Consider the following 21,746-nt stretch of genomic DNA (forward strand, 5'->3'; position numbering starts at 1 on the left):
GAGCCAACTTATACAATTAGAAATATATGACTCTATGACCACATAATTTCCCAGGCTGAGAAGATACTGCTCATGCTTAATTCACTTGTCTTCCTTCTTGCTGTATAAAGAACAAATCTGATTTTGAGATCCCACAGGAATAATTCTTTGTCATATTATGCTATAGTTATTTTCTTATTTGCAATGTTTGTAGATTAAAGAGATTATTCTGCAAATGTGCATTTCAAATAATGAAGTAAATTTTTTAGAATCAAGCACGGTTTTGCAGAAAACTTTGAATATCAGATTTTCTAATAGCTATGTAGATCTATAAAATGAGAAGCTCTGTTTCCAATTCTTTCAATTTTTACAATAAATGGAAATCTAAAAATTCTTTGTGTTTTTAGAGTATGCATTGGCCACATCAATTTTTTTTTACTTGCCAATTCATTCGTTCAAAAAATATGTAAGATTTTTATTTTTCCCACCCCCACCATTGAATTTTACCTGTGTTGGAAGTAAGTGAGGAATAAATTATACGTTAATTATATAGTCACCAGCAACCTCTAATAGCAAGATTTAAATATATATAATTTTTCCCATTTTATGGAACAGACAAAAACAATATGGTAGGTTTAAATAACTTACCCAAGTGAAACACACTGAATTAGTTATTGTTATAGGACTATAACTTACTATTGATTTTGTGATATTAGAAGCATCTCATTCAAGGTGAGTTTATTTGTTTCTATCAGAACTTTTACTTTCAGACACTAGGAAAAAATAAGATGGCATTAAATTATTCATTCTTAACAGCAATAAATTTTAGGTGGTAGGATAAGCAAATTTAAGCATGAAGTAATTCTATCGCTCTTTTACTTCTTTGCATTCATCAATATATTCAGTTTCTATTAGCAGAAGCAGTGCAGGGTATTTGTAACTATTATATCAATTGATATAAATTAGGTTTTTTTTGGGGGGGGCACCTGGGTGGCTCAGTTCATTAAGTGTCCGACTTCGGCCTTGGTCATGATCATGCTGTTTCCAAGTTTGAGCACCGCATAGGACTCTGTGCTGACAGCTCAGAGCCTGGAGCCTGTTTGAGATTCTGTCTCCCTCTCTTTCTCTGCTCCTCCCCCATTCACGCTCTGTCTCTCTCTCAAAAAAAATAAAATAAAATAAACATTTTTTAAAAATTTCACGTTTAAAATTCCTTTTGTCAGCAAAGCCCTTCATACAATACATAAGTGTAACCAAGTCCAAGTTTGCTCTTTATGTGAAAAAACACACATCTTCATAAAGAATGTGAGATCTTTTTTCCTGAATTATATTTCTCCCCATTTTGCTAAAGGAAAAATGACTATTTCTATAACATCACCCCTGTCTAACTCGTCACAAGTACTTAAATAAATTAATAAGCTCTGTAAGATATATTTTACATACATTAAATAATATGCTGAATAAGACAAAAGGCTAATGGAGACCGTCAAATCACAGGAGAAAGCCAGAAACTACAAACTGGAATAATAAACAGAGAGGGCTGCTCTTGATCTAGGTTCTGAAGTTCTAGTCTACATAAACTAGAATCAGCAATGCAGGGCAAGGACAATATGTCTGTCTTCATTACTATACATCACAGTTTACTGTAAAAGTGATCTATGCAAAGCACTAATGACGATAAGGTAGCAAAATACTGAAAAGAACAAATTATATACTTAATTCCTATGGGATGGATGGTGAAGATAGTAATTTAGACAGACTCCAGAAATGTTTCATGACATCTACCATGAAATTATATTTTTTAAAAACCTACTATTTGAAATTTTGACTTAAATTGGAACAGTAATGCCAATCAATTAATAGATACTTAATAAAAGCTTGTGCTGTATATTAAATGTAGGAGGTTCATGAAGTATCAGATGCATAGAAATCTTACAAACTCTTTGCAGATTCATAGTCACACACACACACAGTCATATATATATATATATATATATATATATATATATGAGCAATAACTCTTCTAGAGTCCTGTTAATGCTGGATGTATTTGAGCCAAAAATATTAATACATCTTTAAAAAGCAAGAATATGTATGTTCTACTTTTGCTTTCCATACAGAATTAAAAATCAACATGACCAAAAATGTTCCCTTTCCTCAAGCCCTTGAATCATTCTAAATATCTCTTTGTCCCTCTCAGAACTAATCACTATGTTCTGTAATTCCTAAGAAATTTTCCTGTATGGCTATCCTTTTTTTTCCACTTGCTATCACCATGGCCCTGGTTCAGGCTAGTATCTCTCATCAATACCCCCCAAACTGTTTATTCATTCATTTATTCAATCAAATTTTATGGAACGCTTGCTTAGTTTGCAAGTGATTGTGCCAAGTAATGAATGAGATGTGTAATTTTCCTGTGGTCCCAGAGCCTGGAATCTTTTTCCTGTTACTATCACAGACCAACAGCACACTGCAGCTAGACATTTAAAATACAAATAGAGTGGCTTGTGCATGGCTCGGTTGGTTGAGTGACCCACTCTTGATTTTGGCTCAGGTCATGATCCCAGAGCTGTGGGTCAAGCCCTGCCTTAGACTTCACGCTGAGCATGAAGCCTGCTTAGGATTCTTTCTCTCACCTTCCGCCCATCTATAAAATAAATATAAAATAAAATAAAATAAAATAAAATAAAATAAAATAAAATAAAATATTAAAAAATACACTACCATTATGCTCTAGCCATACTGAAAACCATTTAATATCTCATTACCTAGTGTCCTAACTCCAAACTCCGTAAGATGGATATGAGCCACTCTCTGTTTTGACTGATCCCTGTCTGGCTTCATAGCTTCAACTTTCTAGCCTCATCCATCCACTTCATATTTGACACTCTAAGAATTTTAAACTCCTTGTGTTCCTGAAACACCACAGAAATACCTGCTTTTTGCTTAGTCTCTTTCCACCAAGGGTATTCACTATTTATTCTTTTACACTGAGCTGAGTGGGACCTCATCCAAAAAGTCTGCTTAAATTCCTGGAAGATCTTTCTCTGTACTCCTAGGCATCCTGCATGAGTGGTTTCTTTCTTATAATTTACCTTGGTATTTTCAAATTATCTGTTTCTTTCTCTATGTTGGGAGATCATAAAATCCAGAAGGGCAATAAGCACATGTTATCCATATGTGTACCCCTGACTGCTGGCTCTTAAAATGTATTCAATCAATATTTACTGAATCTATTAGAACCATGTTGTGTTCTCTCCCCCAAAGACCGATTTTTAAATTTTTTCTTTGAGTATAGTTGACACGTAATGTTACATTAGTCTCAGGTGTACAACATGGTGATTCAACATCCCTATACATTATGCCGTGCTCACCACAAGTGTGGCTACCATCTGTCACCATACAATGCTACTACAGTGCTATTGACTATATTCCCTGTGCTGTGCCTTTTATTTCTATGACTTATTCATTCCATAACTGGAGGCCTGTACCTCTCAGTCCCCTTACCCATTCTAGCCATTCCCACACCTCTCTTCCCTCTGGCAATGATCAGTTTGTTCTCTGTATTCATAGGACTATATCTGTTTTTTGTTTGGTCATTAATGTTGGTATTTGTCTTTCTTCATCTGACTTATCTCACTTAGCATAATACCCTCTATTTCCATCCTTGTTCTGCAGCAAATGGCAAGATCTCATCCTTTTTTTTTTTTTTTTATGGCTGTAAATGGCAAGATCTCATATATACATATACATATATTTTTTTATCCATTTATCTGTCAATTAACACTTTAGGTTTCTTCCATATCTTGGCTATTTCAAAAAATGCTGCAAAAAACATAGGGGTGTATATATCTTTTTGAATTCATGTTTTCATATTCTTTGGGTAAATACCCAGTAGTGGAATTATTGGAACATATGATATTTCTATTTTTAATTTTTTTTAATTTTTTTTAATTTTTTAAATGTTTATTTATTTTTGAGAGAGAGACAGAGTGCAAGCAGGGGAGTTGCAGAGAGAGAGGGAGACACAGAATCAGAAGCAGACTCCAGGCTCTGAGCTATTAGCACAGAGCCTGACTCAGGGCTCGAACTCACGAACCGTGAGATGATGACCTGAGCCAGAGTAGGACACCTAGAACTGACTGAGCCACCCAGGCGCCCCTCTATTGTTTATTTTTTGAGGAATCTCTTTACTGTTTTCTACAGTGGCTGCATCAATTTACATTCCCATCAGCAATGTACAAAGATTCCTCTTCCTCCACATCCTCACTAGCACTTATTCCCTTTTATTTTGATTTTAGCCATTCTGACAGGTGCAAGGTGATATTTCATTGTGGTTTTGATTTATGTTTCTCTGATGATCATGATATTGAGCATCTTTTCATGTGTCTATTGACCAACTGTGTGTTTTCTTAGGAAAAAAATGTCTATTCAGATCCTCTGCCCAGTTTTTAATCAATTGTTTTGGGTTTTTTGGTGTTGAGTTGTATAAGTTTGCAAAAATCTTCTCCCATTCAGTAGGTTGTTTTTATTTTTATTTTTTTTTTGACGGTTCATTTTCCTGTGCAGAAGATTTTGATTTGGATTACATATCTCTTTTATGTATAGTGAGTACAACACAAGAAAATAAGAGAACAAACAAGGGGTATGTTTTTTTTTTACTTCCAAACTTTTAATTCAACCAACATAAATGTTCTGGCTTTTCTTATCCTTTGAGTATAACATCAACACATTTATCATTTCTACTTGACAGTTGCAATCTCTGGAATATTTGGTTCATGATTTGGTATGTTTTGAGGAACACGAGACAATCAAAATGAAGAACACAGTACTCAAGAACTACTTGGAATATGTACCAATTTTTTAAAGTGAATAAATTCATAAAAGCTCTTTATGATATATCCTGAGCCTTATCCCTCTAAGGTGAAGATGCTGTCTCCAGTTATATCAAAATACTCTGTGCTCCCTGAATATGTCATCCTTGCCCATGCCTCTGGATCCTGATTTTTATTTTCCTGTTATCTGAATTGTCCCCTATACTCACCCTTTACTTGGTTTCTACTTGGTAAATGTCTAGCTTTCTTTCAAGACACAACTAAGGTATTATTACCTCCAGTGCCATACCTTCTTTGATCCACCATGCAAAGTTGTTCCATTTCTAAAATTCTTGTGCCATGTAGTTCATATTTTTACTATTGCACAACTCATCCTATCTTCATTATTTACTTCATTGTATATCTTTCACATTAGATAGGAAACTCTTCATACATGTTTTTAGCCCACATCTCAGCACAAAGCCCATTCCCATAAATGTCTATTAAATCCAGGAATGAATAGATGTTGTATCTTAACTTGTTAAAACAGCTACACTACATCTTTTTATATCAAAATATATTTTATATATCCCAAGGGAAAGAAGATGTTTAGAATAAACACAGTCATATAACAAAATGTCCTAGGTATGTATGATTGTATTCTTACTCAAATCAATGCATCAGCATTAATAAGCTTAGTTTAATTTTCCAGGATGTTCATATTAATTATATGACTGTTTTTATTTTCATTTGATGAGAGGATACAGGTGAAAGTGTTTGAACAAACACTGTCAGAGATTCAATTAAATATTTGAACAGTCTATTTTTATTACAAATAGCTTCTAGTTTATTTTTCTCCACGGAATAGAATATTTCCCCATAATAGAAAAGTTATGTATTTATATGAGGCTATTTATAATTATTAAAGATTAGAAATTGGCTATCTGTGGAAAATAACAAAAACATGCGAACTAAATATAGCTATGATGTTCCCTTATCGTAGTACCACATTGGTTTTTAATTACCTTATAACCCCTTGCATGTAATTATTTATGACAAGAAGAAAAATTAACTTTATGTAGCAATTTACTCTTCTGACGATGGAAAAGGAAAAAAAATAGACTTACATATTGTAAAAAGTTTGATAATTATTTAGAATACTTATTTCATTACAATAATATAAATGTTTCTTTTATAAATTGCAATCTACTAATATTGTGAATTAAATAACTCTAACTTTCAAAATTCAAGAAATACAAATTAAAAATTGGTACATATCATGAGCAAACTGAGGCTTTATTTCTTTTGATTAAAATCTTTACAGGTGCATTCTGTTTAAAAAAAAAGAAGCTAGTATTGTTAGACAGAAATGTGTATGGGAGAAGTCACTGACATTCAAAACAGGGACTGTTTCATCAGACCTGTCAAAGAGGTAAACCAATTAAAAAAAATCACTAGACCCTAAAAGAGTAGTCTCGGTTATTCCACTGTCTGTTAGACTTCTAGGACCAAATTCACACCCCCATATACTCATACAACTCCGACTGAAGCTAAGTGGGGGACGGAGGTTGATCTATAACATCTGACATTAACCTTGGACATCATTTAATAAAAATGCAAAGCTGTCCTGTTCTAACTGGGTCACAATTAGTCTGGCTCCTCAGAGTCCACAAAATCAGTCTTCTGTGGTCACAAAAAAACTAATTTTAAAATGGAGTTTATTTCATTAGAGTTGCTTACAGTGAAGGCAGTACAAAATAGAAAGTTCTGTTCATGAAGATTTGCATTTTTCATTAGAATCATAATATTTAAAAGAATTTAAAAGTCACAGAAATCAAAATGCCATTCTCTTCTTTTTCTCTTCTTTGTCTATCTATCAGAGGTTGGAATGCATTCTAAATTAATAGAATTGAGGAAGATTTAGAGATCAATGTGAGTCAAGAGAGGGCTAAATCTAAATAAAACCTAAGTAACTGTTTATCTGTTGTCAAAAACTTTCCTTCTTTCCCTGAAGATTACAGAATTCACATAAATATGTTAACAACATGTAAAAGTGGGAGGTTTAGATCACAGCCTAACTAATTAGCAAATATAAAAGCTTGAAAACAAGGTGAAGAAAAACCTACCAAATTTGAGTTATCCAATAGCACAACTAAATTTCTCATTATCTGAGAAATCAATCTCATTCTAACTTAAGATTTTGATAAAATGTGTGATTCCCTTGTTGGATTCTTCTTTCCCCCTCTCATAGCTTATATTTCTTCATAGCACACATCATCACCTGCTGAGGATATAATATATCGATATCTATAGCATATAGATATATTATACTTACCTATTTAGGTTCTATTTCCTCTCTCTACAATGCAAATCTTATAGGCTAGAAACCTTTTGTCTCATGTGATCACAGTTCTAGCTCAAATGTCTAGCATAGTGCTTATCATACAATAAACATGCACCAATCATTGATGAAATAAATAATTAACTGATTAATTAATTAAAATGAATTGAAAGTAACATTACCAAAGTAATATTATAAATTGTTCCCCCTCAAAGAAGAATAACCAGCAAATATTCAAGAACAAGACACTGCTGAGAGAATCTTTAAACATGGAGGTAGGCTGGAACACCCATCCTACACCACAAAGACCAAGAAAGACTACATCCGAAGGGTTAAAGAAGAGGACGCTACATATTGAATGCATTACCCCTCTCCCAGGCCAGTGCAGCACTGCACAGAGAGGTCTCCCCTGAGCTGCCAGTTCCTCCAATGGAAAAAGAGAACAAGAGGGGATAATCAGCTCTTCCAGCATTTGTGGGTTGCTTTTCAGGAACCCCTACTCAAGCTTGCCCCCATGGGGATTTCAGGAGAATCTGGGAGGCTTAAACCCCCAGGAATCTGACTCTAAGGGGAAAGAGACTTGCAACAACCAGTACTCAGATCTTGGAAGACCAAGTTCATACATTCAGTATCTAAGTAGTAATCCCAACTGGAGGTTTTGCTCTTCTACAGAAGCAAGTCAGGCTGCACTCTGACCAGGGAAGTCAGTGGGGTGCAGATCTGCCTGATTCAGATCCTCAAATGAGTTTTGTTGACCCTAGAGTCTGGTTTTTCCATGCCAAGACAAGGAGCTAAATCACAGCCCCACCTACTGTGGAGAGTGTTTTCTCACCCCAAATGAGCAGAAGAGTTGGTAACAACTCTTGGAAGTTATGCAGCCCTTTGGTGCTTAAGCCAAGAGGAGGGCAAGCAGAGCTGATTACCCCCGCGCAAAGCCAGTATCAGATGTGGAACATTCTTGTGCTTTGTAAGGGCAAGGAGATCAATTCATAGCCATGGATGAGGGTAGTTCCTAGACACTCCCCACAATATAGCCATAACCTATTTGGGAAAATGAGAGTAGCCTGGAGTGGCCCCTACTTCTTCCATCCAGTCAAGAGAGCTCAGACATAGCTCCATTCACTGTGAAGAGTGTCTACTGGTCCTATCTGACCAGAAGGTCTGGAGACAACTCCTGGAAGCTGTGTGGTCCAGTGGCACTTGAGTCAAGGGGTGAGAAGGCAGAGTTGATAGTTTGCAGAACAAATCCAATGGCTTGTTTGGTCAGGGGACTTGGGGTGTAGGTCAGCTTGAGTTAAGCCAGCAAAGAACTTTATCAGCTCTAGAGCTGCTTCTCCCCCCTGCACTGTTTAGGGAATCTAATTCATGGCCCTGCTCATCACTGAATATAGCTTTTAGGCTGTCTAATGAAAGCCTGACCACAGCACCCTGGAAGCCATATAACCCATTCAATGGCCCTACATTCAGTGGCATTTAAAAAGAGAACAAACCCATGTCTTCCCCTGTCTACAGAGCACACCCAGTGGCCTCACCCAACCAGGGAAGTTAGCACACACTCTGATCTGATTCAAATATCCAAACAGTTAGCTGTATAGGCACTGTGTTCCCTCCTGATGCCCTCCTAGGGCAGGAAAGCTAATTCATGGCCTCATTTACTACTGAATATAGTGCCAATCCTGACTATCTAGTAAACCAGAGAAACCAAGCAAATATGGAGCCCATCCTACAGCCTCACTAGTGTAGGAAACCAAACCAGTAGTCCTATCCAACTGCTCTCAGCCAAGGGTGCACCTCCCAATCTCCATCTTAGAACTCAAAAAGTTGCCTCATTCCAAAACAGACCATAATAGCAGGCCCCCACCTGTCCAAGAATATTCCCAGCAAGCACACCAAGAAACTCAAATTGAGCTGACTGGTGAAGAACTGCCTCTGCCAAAGCTTACCTGTAAAGTCTGGAAGATCTGCCCAATTACTCAAATGTACAGACACAAACAAGGAATCAAGGATCATAAAAAATCATGTAAATATGATATTATCAAAGAAAACTAATAAAACTCCAATAACTGAGCCTAAAGAAATGGATATCTATGAACTGTCAGACCAAAAATTCAGAATAATCCACTTAATAAGTTTAGTGAACTACAAGAAAACACAGATGACTAAACAAAATTAGAAAAACAATGCATGAGCAAAATGGGAACTTTGACAAGGAAATGACACCCCAAACAAACCAAATCCTAGAGTTGAAAAATATAATAACTAAACTGCAGGATTCTACAAATTTTCTAAGATTAACCTGACTGTACAGAAGAGACCTAGAGGTAAGCCATTGGAAATTACCCAGTCAGAAGAGTAAAAAGAAGAAAAATAAATAAGATTGAAGAATTATGTTACACAATGAAAAGAAACAGTATTTGCAGTATAGGAATTCCAGAAAAAGAAAAGAAAGAGAAAGGGACAGAAAATATACTTAAAGCAATAATGGCTTAAATTTCCCAAAACCTGGGGAGAGAAATCAACATTCAAACCCATGAGGCCCAAAGTAGCATAAACACATTGACTCTGAAGAGGGCTACCTTGAAGCATATTATAATTAAATTGGAAAAAAGTCAAGAATAAAGAAAGGATTTTGAAAGCAGCAAGAGAAAGGACAGCAGTTATATACAAAAGACTATGGGCAGATTTCTCAAGAGAAGCTTTTCAAGTCACGAGAGAATAAGATGGCATATCAAAACATTGAAACAAAATAATCATCATCCAAGAATTCTATACCTGGCAAATCTGTCCTTCAGTAATGAAGGAGGGATAAAGACTTTCCCAAACAAATAAAACCTGAGGGGATTCGTTACTGCCACATCTGTCTTACAAGAAATGCAAAAGGGAACTAAAAGAATACTAATTAACATCATAAAAACATGTAAAAGTAGTGGAAACATCACTGGTAATTGTAAATATGCAGTCATAATTAGATTCTGCAATATGGTAATAGTGGTGCATAATTCACTTACAACTCAAACTTAAAAGTTAAAAAAATGAACATAATAAAAATAACCATAACTACAATAATCTGTTATTAGTTACACAATATTAAAAATGGCAATAATCTAAAATGTGAAGGAAAAGAGAAGTAAAAGTGTAAAGTTTATGAGGTTTACTGAAGTTGTTACTAGTTTAAAATAGGGTGTTATAAGTTTAAAATATTTTATACAAGCGTCATGGTAACCATAAGGGAAAATCCTATAGTAATTATGCAAAAGAACCGGTAAAGAGGTCCAAGCATATTGATACCAAAAGACATCAGAACACATACAAAATAAACACATGGGTGGCTTAGCCAGTTAAGCAACCCACTCTTGATTTCAGCTCAAGTCATGATCTTGCGGTTTGAGGGATAGAGCCCTGTGTTGGGCTCCATGTTGTCAGCATGGAGCCTGCATGGGATTCTCTCTCTCCCTCTCTTTCTGCCCTTCCCCCACTTTTACTTTCCCTCTCTTTCTCAAAACAAATAAATAAACATAACTTAAAAAAAAACACAGTAGGATAAAAAACAAGAAATAATGGATCTGCAAAATAACCAGAAAATAATTAACAAAATGGCAATAGTAAGTTCTTAACTATTAACAATTACATTAAATGTAAATGGATTCAATTTTATAATTAAAAGACATGGAATGGCTGAATGGATAAAATAAATAAATAAATAAATCCAACAACATGTTGCCTACAAGAGATGCACTTTAGCCTTAATGACCCATATAGACTGACTGAAAAAGATATTTTCTGCAAATGGTAACTTCAAAAGAGCAGGGTAGCTATATTTATGTCAGACAAAACAGACTTTAAGCTAAAAATGGTGAGAAGATACAAATAGAGTCATTATATAATGATAAAGAGGTCAATGAATCAAGAAGATATAGCAATTGTAAATATTTATGTGCCCAAACATTGGAACATCTGAATATATAAAGCAAATTCTAGTAGAGCTAAAAGAAGAAATATATGGTAATACAAAAATAGTTGGAGACTTTAATACCCCACTTTCAACAATGAATAAATCATCCAGACAGTATCAACCAGGAAAAAGCAGATCTGAACACCAAATAGACAAAGTGGACCTAACAGACATATACAGAACATTCTATTCAACAACAGAACACACATTCTTCTCAAGTTAACATGGAACACTTTCTAGGATAAACCATGTCAGGCCAAACAAGTCTTAGCAAATTCAAGAAGATTTAAACCATACCAAGTATCCTCTCTGCTACAATAGCTAAATAAATAAACAATCAAACAAATAAAGAAATTAATAACAAGAGGAAAACTGGAAAATTCAGGAATGCATGGAAATTAAAAAAAATCTCCTGAACGACAAATGGATCAAAGAACTTAAAGGGGAAATAAAAATTTTTCTTGAGACAAATGAAATGAAAACACAATATACCAGAACATATGGGACACAGCAAAGCAGTCACAAGAGGGAAGTGTATAGCAACAAATGCTTACATTAAGAAGCAAAAAAGATCCTAAATAAACAACCTAACTCTAAACTTTAAGGAACTAGAAAAAGACAACCTGAACTCCAAAGTTAGCAGAAGAAAGGAAGTAGTAAAGATTAGAGCAGAAATAAATGAAATGGAGAACAGAAAAACAATAGAAAAGGTCAACTGAACTAAAGTTTGTTTTTTGAAAAGGTAAAATGAACAAACCTTTAACTGACTAACCAAGAAAAAGAGAGAAAGGACTCAAATCAACAAAATTATGAATGAAAAAGGAGACATTATAACTTATATCACAAATTTAAATGATTATAAAGGCTAATATGAACAACTATACACCAATAAACTGTACAACCTGGAAGAAATGGAAAAATTCTTAGAAACATACAACTTATCAAGAGTGAATCAGGAAGAAATAGAAACTCTGAATAGACAAATTATGAGTAAGAAGATTGAATGACTAATAAAAATTCTCCCAACAAAGAAATGTCAGGACCAGATGGCTTCACTGGTGAATTTTACCAAACATGTAAAGAAGAATTAACATCAATCCTTCTCAAACTCTTCCAAAAAATCAAAAAGGATAAAACACTCCCAGAGTCATTTTATAAGGCCAGTATTATTCTGATATCAAAACCAGAAAAGGGTATTGCTAGAAAATAAAACCAGAAGATAATATCTCTAATAAATATAGATACAAAAATTCTCAATAAAATACTAGCAAATGAAATTCAGTAGCACATTAAAAAGATCATTCACCATGATCAAGTGGGATTTATCCCTGGGACGCAAGAATGCTTTAATGTATGCAAATCAATCAGTGTGATGCATCACATTAATAGAATGAAAAAAATCATGTGATCATCCCCATAGACACAGAAAAAGCATTTGACAAAACTCAACATCCAAACATCCATTCATGATAAAAACTCTTAACAAATTAGGCATAAAAAGAACATGTCTCAACATAATAAAGGCTGTATATAACAAGTCCACGGCTATCATCATACTCAATGGTGAAAGGTTTGAAAGTTTTTCCTCTAAGATCGGGAATGACACAAGGGTGTCCATTCTCAGGACTTTTATTCAACAAGGTACCAGAAACCTTAGCTACAGTAATCAGGCAAGAAAAAGAAATGAAAGGTATCAGAATTGTAAAAGAAGAAGTAAAATTGTCTTCATTTGTAGATAGCATACTTATATGCATAGAAATCCTAAAGACTGAATGAAAAAACTATTTAGATATAATGAATGAATTCAGTAAAGTTTCAGGATACAAAATTAACATACAAAAATCACTTCTATACACTAAATTAATTTTCTGAAAAAAAAAAAAAAGAAATCAATCCCATTTACAACAGCATCAAAAACAGTAAAATACTTAAGAATAAGTTTAATGAGGCGAAAGATCCCTCCCTCTAAACTACAAGACATTGATGAAAAAAATAAAAAGGACAAATAAATAGAAAGGTATCCTGTGTCTCTGGTTGGACAAATTAATATTACTAAAATGTCAATATTACCAAAACCCTTTAGATTCAATGTGAGTCCTATCAAGATTCCAATGACATTTTTTTTAAAGAAGTAGACAAAACACTCCTGGGGTGCCTGTGTGGCTCAGTCGGTTGGGTGTCTGACTTTGGCTCAGGTCATGATCTTGTGGTCTGTGAGTTCGAGCCCCATGTCAGGCTCTGTGCTGACAGCTCAGAGCCTGGAGCCTGCTTCAGATTCTGTATCTCCCCCTCTCTCTGCTCCTCCCACACTCATGCTCTGCCTCTGTCCCTGTCAAGGATAAATAAACATTAGAAAAAAATACAAAAGAAAAAAGAAGTAGAAAAAACACTCCTAAAATTTATATGGAACCACAAAAGAAACAGAATAGCCAAAGAAATCTGAGAAAGAAGACCACAGCAGGAACCATCATACTTCCTGATTTTAAGCTATCCTATCAAGCCATAGTTATCAAAACAGTATGGTACTGCATAAACATAGATAAAAAGACCATTGAACACAATCAAAAGCCCAGAAATAAACTGAAGCATATATAGTCAACTAATATTTGACCAGGGGAGCCAAGAATACTCAACGGAGAAAAGATCCTATTCAATAAATGGTGCTGGGATAGTTGGATATTTATAGGTAAAAGAATGAAACTATACCCGTATCTTATATTACTACAAAAATTAACTTATAATGAATTAAAGACTTGAGGTGCACCTGGGTGGCTCAGTTGTTAAGCGTCTGACTTTGGTTCAGGTCTTGATCTCACAGTTAATGAGTTGGAGCCCCACCTTGGGCTCTGCACTGACGGCTCAGAGCTTGGAGCCTTCTTTGGTTTCTATGTCTCCCTCTTTCTCTCTGTCCTTCCCCCACTTGTACTTTCCTTCTCTCTTTCTCAAAAGTAAATAAGTAAACATTAAAAAATAAAATAAATAAAATTTAAAAAATAATAAAATGAATTAAAGACTTGAATGTAAAATCTGAAACCATAGAACTCCTAGAGAAGATGCAGGAATAAAGTTCTTTGACATGGGTCTTGATAATGATTTTCTGGCTATAATACCTAAACCACAAATAACAAAATAAGAAATAAATGAGACTACATCAAACTAAAAAGCTTCCACAGCAAAAGAAACAATCAACAAAGTGAAAAAAACAATCTATGGAATGGAAAAAAAATTTCACAAACCACATATCTGATAAGGGATTAATATCCAAAATGCATAGAAAACTCATAAACTCAATAGCAATAATAATAACTCAATTAAAAATGGCAAATGACCTGAATAAATGTTTCTCCAAAAAAGATATACAACAGGCCAACAGGAACATGAAAAATACTCAGCATCACTAGCTGGATCTTGAAGGGTTTATGCTAAGTGAAAGAAGGCAGGCAGAGAAGGACAAATTCTTGCAGTTTCACTTTTATGTGGAATCTAAAAAACAAACAAACAAACAAACAAATCTCACTGAAAAAGAAATCAGATTTACCAGAGGCAAACGTTGGGGGGCAGAGGGGGAATTGGAGGAAGGTGGTCAAAATGTATAAGCTTCTGGTTATAAGACAATGTAATGTACCCCATGATGACTATAGCTAACACTGCTGTATGATACACAGGAAAAGTTTTTAAGAAAGTAAATCCTATGAGTTCTAATCACAAAGGGATCTTTTTTTTCTTTTGTCTTTTCTTTCTTTTCTTTTTATTGCATGTATATAAGAAGATGAATGTTGGCTGAACCTATTGCGATCATTTTGCAATATATATAAATCAAACCATCACACTGTATGCTTTAAACTTATACAGTGATGGATGTCAATTATTTCTCAATAAAACTGAGTGGGGGGAGGAAGAAAATACATTATGATTGTCTCACAAACTGTTGTTATGTGGCAGGTATATACTCAAAATATGAAAATCCATTCTACCTTTTATTTCTAGCCAAGATAAAATTATAAGATTTAGAACATTTGGGAAAGAATAGGGAATACTTTGTAAATTAACTGAACAAGGTGACCAAAACTATATGTATGGTCTTCTTAGAAATGTATAATGTTATTTATTCCCTTCAATAAACAAATGCCAGTTTAGTACTGTTATAAAGGCTGCACTGAGCATACAAGCCAGGGGGAGAATAGAACCAGGAAAGGATGGATTCTAGTGTTTGAACATTGGCTAGTGCTCCGCATAATTCCTTCTTAGAGGTTAGATGAATGACCAATGTTTTTGATAGTTTTTCTTATACCACACCAGCACAATATTTAGTCTTGCTTGACTAATAAAAGGTAGTTCAAAAGTTATTCAGTTCATTTCATATCATTTTTCCTAGAAGAGAATGTTTCTGTGTAAGCCGAATCAGAACATCAACAAGAGTATAACCTGATCCAAGACTTACCTTTTATGTTGTTTTTAAGTAGGAGAGATTCAGTAGTTGCATAGGATCGTTAGTAAATGTGGCATATTGAATGGCACCAACCAATCACAAAGGACAGAAATGGATTATCTTAGTGAAAACAACACAAACTGGGGGGTTTAGTGGCCTTTTGACAGGAATGCCAAAGGAAGCTTCTGACCACTTACAATAGAATGTTAATAGCTAACGCCACTTCAACACTGACAGCTCTGAAGTGAGAGGCCACTAATCTCTGTTTGTAATATCCACAGTTGAAGGAAAAAATAAGTATTTCTTCTTAAGCATGGGATAAGCATTAACTGTCTAAAAATTTCGGGAATGTTCTACATGTCTGAAAGTCAGAGAAAAAAAGAAGACAGCCATGGACAAGGAATCAGGTTTTTTCACTCCTGAACCAAAATATATGATTAAAATGGAATGTAGTTTCCAAGACCAATCAATTCACCAGTCAGTTCTTATTTAGAATAGCTGCATATGTACTATGAATGCTTTACATATACATTTTGATGAGAATTTAGCCTCTATATGTAGAGAGGGTTGTGCTAAGAACAGTGTCTATGTTTTTAATTAAAAAAAAAAAACAAGCCAATTCATAAAGGAATCTTTGTTAGGGAGCTGATGCTTCAAATCTGAAATGGAATCTGTTCATTAGCTCTACATTATTCAGGACTATAAAAAGGAGACATTTTAACAATCCTGGGCTCAATTAGGCATCAACTGCTATCCTGGCAGAAACCTGGCATGAATCTTGTTCTTAGGAAGTTTGGATGGCATTATTTACAATTTGTTCCTCAGGGAATGCCCTGCGAAAGACAAGCCTGGTTGCCATCATAACTTATGATACTAACCTCATAATTCTCCACCCGACAGCTCAATTGTACATCCTTCATTTAATCAGATGGCAATATACTATTGCTCCTCACTTCTCAGTTTTCGGGAATCAAGGAAAACAGTTTATGTTTATGAAATCACAGTATCTAAGCATCGACTTTTCTTTCAAGTGGTTTAACCCATAGGTGAGCATTGAAGAAGTCGGTGCCAATAGTCTAATTACTATAAAAAAAACTGGTTTAAACTTGAAATTTTCCAAACATCTGTTCAATGTACAGATTAATTGAAATGATTACACTGTTCTTTATTTATTAGCCATTATTTTACTTGAATGTTTGGGGTTTTTTTCTTGGAATCTGTCCTCTTGTTTGCTGCAACCAAACTAAGGATCTGACTTGCCCTTTGAGCCATACAAAATTTCTTTCTTTAGGCATTGTGTAAAGTTGAAGTCAAGGGGTTTTTAAATACCACACAAATGCAAAATTATAAAAAGGGAGACTGCCAGTTGTGTTTGACAAATGATATCTCGGAAAACTGACTAGTAAGGCATTTCCATTATTACATTTTATGTCAAAGTCATCTATAGGGTTAAATTCTAAAAACTAGTTAAATTCTTTTTATTTGTGCAGATTTTACTTATTGTTCCTTTTCCCTTCCTTTTAGTCTTACTTTAGTTCATTAGATGCAGTAATATCTCCCTTGTCTGTGACAATTTCCATTAATATCTCAAAGGCAGCTATTAAGCCTCATTACAAGAAAAGATTATAGAAGGATACTGCACACAATAACCGTGAAGATAAAGACAATAGTCACATTTTCATTTGTTTCTTTGTTCTTAAGATGCAAATCAAACGTGGAGCTCTTTTTAGCCTGCTTTTCTCAGTTTATACTTTCAAAGCTTTGGGAAAAGGAAAAACCTCCGCAGCTAAATCATTTCTAGTATTTGGATTATTCCTTTCTCAAAATGCAACAAAGACATGTACCTGCTGTCAGAAATTTGCCAGGACATATTACTCTCAAAATCTCATTGTCAAGGAATTCAGAAAAAACTACTAGAGTTTCATCATTTACATAAGTTATTCGCTGGAATTAACTGTGGGCTATAATGAAGCTAATTAGTGGTTGTTGCAGAGACACTTTATAAAGTATTCGTTATTACCAACAATAGTCCATCATTCCATCAAAATACTTAAAACATCAATTCTTTAGACAATAATCTAAACATATCCATGGGAAATTATGTCTGAGGAAACTCAGTCAAACCCCCAAGAAATAAAATGTTTATGGGTTTTTAATCTAAATTGATTCCTTTAAAATAAATGTATTGTGGTTCATAGAAGAAGTTTGAAATCCAGGTTTGGTGACAATCTTTCTTTTATATTTGATAGATATTGAAATATTGATAAGAATTATAAAATATCAATACCAAGTAAATTAATTTCTACTTATGTAACTAAGAAATGGCAGAATGAGGGGTGTATAAATAGGTCAGGGACTTAACTCTGATTATCTAATGACAAGGCAGATTTATCCTTCTGTGTTTTTTAATTATCTGAAATATTTTAATTTCCTTTTGAACTTTATTCTAAACTATACACTCAATAATGGTAAAGATAGAATCAGTCACTTCATATATCTCTCACCCATCAATAAATAAATGTTGAATTCTACTAAAATTAATAAATGATGAAAAGAAAACTTGAAGCTAAATGTTATGCTTCCTAGTCAATATTAATAATAAAAAATTCTGCATTGAGTGCTATTTTACCTGAGAAATTAAATGTTTATGAGCTGCCAGGGTAAGAATTGACAAAAGGAAATAAGGCTATCTTAAGACGCTTCAGCCTCCATTTCTGTCTCCTTTCCTTACCTCCTCCACTTTGGAGTTCATTCTCTTACATTTCCAGCAATGCTCACAACTTCCCCACCCTTTATACTCATATTCCAATTACAATTTCACTTAAGAAGAGTTAGCATTTGCTGGGTTTTATTTTTCTAACCACACATTCACACCTCCACCATTTGCTGCCCTCGCTCTGTGTTCATCATTCTTCCAAAGGTACTCACTTGTAGATCAGTACTGGCATCTTCATTACCAAATTCAAGAGCATTAGTTCAGTATGTTCCTACTTACACCCACCAGGGAACACAACTAGGTTTCCCTCTGCTTGTCTGACACAAATGCATTCTTCTAATTCTACTTTTTCAATTTCTTTGTTCCTCTTGCCCCTCCGCGTAAAGATTGCCTATAGCTGTGTTTTCAGTTTTTAAACTTTTTCCTCAACCATTCAACCCATTCTCCTCACTGACTTCAAATATCCCCAGATAATACTTCCCAATGGCTGTCCAAGTATATCTGACTGTGCCCCGTCACGGTATTGTTCATAGAACTCTTTCTTGCATAAGATGTTAATAGATGTTTCAAGATTATAAATATATATAATATATAGCCTGATACTAATATATATTATATTCTTTATGTATATTTACATACAGAGAGAAAGAGAGATCCCTTGGTACATGGTCAAGGAAATTTTGCATTTTCCTAGATCTTTACAGTGGAAAGAGCAGAACTCTTACAAAAACAAAATAAATAAAATTTACTTTACCCACATTTTCTAAGATTTATTTAATCCTAGAATGATTCTTTGTTTTTGTTTTTCGAGCATCTCTTAATATCTTGTGGAGCACAGTGTTCTGTGCAACACAGTTCATTTACATGCTAGTCTTTCAAAATCCATTCTCTATTCTCACGGTTCTTAACCCCATTGTAAATCATCTTCTGGGAATGTTTTCCAAGAAATAGTTATGGAAGTCATATTTACAATAATGGATACATTAATTCAAATAGTTGAAGTTATATTTGTGGGCATCTTTTTCCATCCAAGTTCTTCAAATTTCCATTGACTTGGTTTCCCAAAAGGACTTGCTAGAAATATTCAGTCCTGATCCTAAGAAAGGAACTGACTCCCTTCATCTAAAAATATTTTTCTTGGGGCGCCTGGGTGGCGCAGTCGGTTAAGCGTCCAACTTCAGCCAGGTCACTATCTCGCGGTCCGTGGGTTCGAGCCCCGCGTCAGGCTCTGGGCTGATGGCTCAGAGCCTGGAGCCTGTTTCCCATTCTGTGTCTCCCTCTCTCTCTGCCCCTGCCCCGTTCATGCTCTGTCTCTCTCTGTCCCACAAATAAATAAACGTTGAAAAAAATTAAAAAAAAAATAAAAATATTTTTCTTATGATGACAAAAAAGACTAAATATAGAATATGCTAAATTTTGAAGTATGTGGCAATTGGGTAGATGGAACACTAATGAATGAAATCAAGCTGATCTAAGGTCTCTCATTCTGTTATCTCCTACTCTTTCTTTCTTACTATTTCTTTTCCTACCACTGCCACCCAATTGTCTAAAAGTCATAAAAATACCTCCTTTTTCACTGATTGCCCTCTGGTAGAGGACACTGGAAGAAAGAACTAATGAGCACGAACACTTGTAAGCACATAATTGGCATTTTTGAGTGAAACACAATAAAATTCTTGCTAAACATCTGGAACTAAGACACCTTTTGCATAAAACCAAGATCATTTTGCACAATATGGCTGATCTCAGCATCCTCAAAAAGGGCAAATTCTCAAGAGAGCAGCCCAGTATGGATTACTTCAGGAATAGGGAGTCAGATGAATGGCATATGGATTAGTGCTTTCTGTAATATGATAAGAGCGTGACAGTATCAGAACTCTGTTTAATATGGCATGATCTTTCCCCAGAAGAAAGCAAAGGAAGATTGTATTCCATCAAGGGGAATTACAAAGCTGTAAATTACATTGTGTCACAGCCAGCAATATTAAATACCAAGTTTTTAATTAGCAGTGTTAATTTTATTTTGTTACTAAGATATATTTCTACAATACTCAGAGGCACTTTTTGGTGAAACATATCTATTCAGACCTAAAATTGAGGAAGAAAAACCCAGGTATATGATATGGTAGTGAACAATTGCAATATATGATTTGGCAGTGAACAAAATTTATCAGTAAGATAAATGGATTTATATTTAGAGTGTATCTGTTTCTAATGTATCATGTTAAACCTAAAAGTAATAAGAAACAAAAATGTTTCTGACTTTAAGGATTCTTTCTGGAAATATTAAATAAGGTATTAAGAAAATGTCATCCAGTGATTGTGTATAATGAGAGCATGTGACCACTTGTATGTATATTCTCAATCTGTCAACTGTTACAATACTCTTGGGTTGTTTACATTCATTTATTTTTTTAAGTTTATTTATTTTTTTTTTTTAATTTTTTTTTCAGCGTTTATTTTTATTTTTGGGACAGAGAGAGACAGAGCATGAACGGGGCAGGGGCAGAGAGAGAGGGAGACACAGAATCGGAAACCAGCTCCAGGCTCTGAGCCATCAGCCCAGAGCCTGACGCGGGGCTCGAACCCACGGACCGCGAGATCGTGACCTGGCTGAAGTCGGACGCTTAACCGACTGCGCCACCCAGGCGCCCCTATTTATTTATTTTTGAGAGACAGAGACAGCACGAAGTGGGTGGGGGGTCAGAGAGAGAGGGAAAGAGAGAGAATCTCAAGCAGGTTCCAGGCTGTCAGCAGAGAGTCCAACAAAGGGCTCAAATTCACAAAACTGTGAGATCATGACATGAGCCAAAACCAAGAGTCAGATGTTTAGCTGACTGGGCCATCCAGGTGCCCCTGTTTACATTATTTTATTTTATTTTATTTTATTTTATTTATTTGTTTATTTGTTTATATTAGAGAGAGAGAGAGAGCATGAGCAGGGGAGGGGCAGAGAGACAGAGACAGAATCTGAAGCAGGTTCCAGGCTCCTAGCTGTCAGCACAGAGCCCGACACAGGGCTCGAACTCATGAGCAGTGAGATCATGACCTGAGTACAAATCAAGTGTTGCATGCTTAACCGATCATGCCACCCAGGTGCCCTACATTCCTTTACATTGAGGAATCAATTGTCTTGAAATCATGGAATCAATCCCACTAGGTTGCCAAAACAATTTCATTTATTTGAACTTGTGGTGCTGCAAAAATGAATTCATACCATTAACCTACATCATTGTGGTGATGCTCGAGCGGGATGCTACAAAGAGACAAATGGGAAACTAGATAAAAATCATGTAACATGATTGAGGCATCTTCTAGTAGAGCAAAGAATAAAGGCTCTGAATTGAACATCATATGTGAATCCAGGTTTGGCCACTAACCAGTTTTTTTTTAATGTTTATTTATTTCTGAGAGAGAAAGAGAGTGAGGGTCGGGGTGGGGAGAGAGGGAGACAGAGAAACCCAAGCAGACTCTGCACTGTCAGCTTAGAGCCCAATACAGAGCTTGAACTCATG

This window comes from Prionailurus bengalensis, chromosome A1 (assembly GCF_016509475.1).
Source record: "Prionailurus bengalensis isolate Pbe53 chromosome A1, Fcat_Pben_1.1_paternal_pri, whole genome shotgun sequence".
Classification (NCBI taxonomy): Eukaryota; Metazoa; Chordata; class Mammalia; order Carnivora; family Felidae; genus Prionailurus; species Prionailurus bengalensis.